Source organism: Echinops telfairi, unplaced genomic scaffold, assembly GCF_000313985.2.
Source record: "Echinops telfairi isolate 266 unplaced genomic scaffold, ASM31398v2 ScPeMD7_7469;HRSCAF=8507_1, whole genome shotgun sequence".
Classification (NCBI taxonomy): Eukaryota; Metazoa; Chordata; class Mammalia; order Afrosoricida; family Tenrecidae; genus Echinops; species Echinops telfairi.
The window spans coordinates 67,779,725-67,780,624 of record NW_022111373.1 but is presented as its reverse complement, the minus strand read 5'-3'; the positions used below and the strand labels follow the sequence as shown (position 1 = coordinate 67,780,624).

Genomic DNA, 900 nt, shown 5'->3' with positions numbered 1-900 from the left:
AGAAGAGAAATTCCTAAAAAGAATAAAGGCCATTGTATGAAAATCCAATTACCAATGTCACTCTCAATGGGAGAAAACAAAATATTTTTTCCCCTGAGAACAGGAGCTAGATAAGAATGCCCCCTAAAATCACACTTATTCAAAATCATGCTGGAAATCGTAGCCAGAACCATTAGACTATAGAAAGACATCATGAAGATACACTTAAGCAAAGAAGGGACGTGCTCCCCATTTGCAGACAATAGGATTTTATATAGAACAGGATACCCAGTAAAAGAGCAGAAATCAAGTGTAATTGATTTCTGTATGATAACAAAGAGAGTTCTGAAAAAAGACATCACGAAAATAATACTATCTATGATGACCACATTAACTAAAAAGACTAACTAAAAAGACAGAAGACCTGTACAAAGAAAAGTACATAACAGTATTATTAGAAACAAAAAGAGAATTAGTGGACAAATACTCAAAGATAGGTGCAAAAATAAATTCTCTTTTGCAACCCCAAACTCATTGTGCAGTATGAGTTTTGATGCAGATAAGTAGGGACATGTCAAAAAGAGAGAGAGAGAGAGAGACCTGCACAAATGGAAGAATCTACTGTGTTCATGGATAAGAAGACATAATATTGTAAAAAATGCTAATACTTCCTAAAGCAATCTACAAATACAATGCAATTCTGATCCAAATGACAACCGATTCTTTAAGGAAATGGAAAAACAGATTACAAAGTTCATATGGACAGAGAAGAAATCCAGGAAAAGCAACTCACACTCACTAACTGCCATCAAATCAATACTGACTTATAGTGACCATGTAAGCATGATAGAACTGTCCCTGTGTGTTACCAATACTATAACTGTTTATGGGGAAAAAAGGCCTCATTTTTCTCCCAAGGAT

General features: G+C 34.6%; 1 pseudogene; it reads left to right on the top strand.

Annotated features, from left to right (window-relative positions):
• The first annotated feature begins 416 nt into the window (after positions 1–416).
• On the top strand, positions 417–553 carry LOC115873916 (annotated as a pseudogene).
• The last annotated feature ends 347 nt before the right edge of the window (positions 554–900 follow it).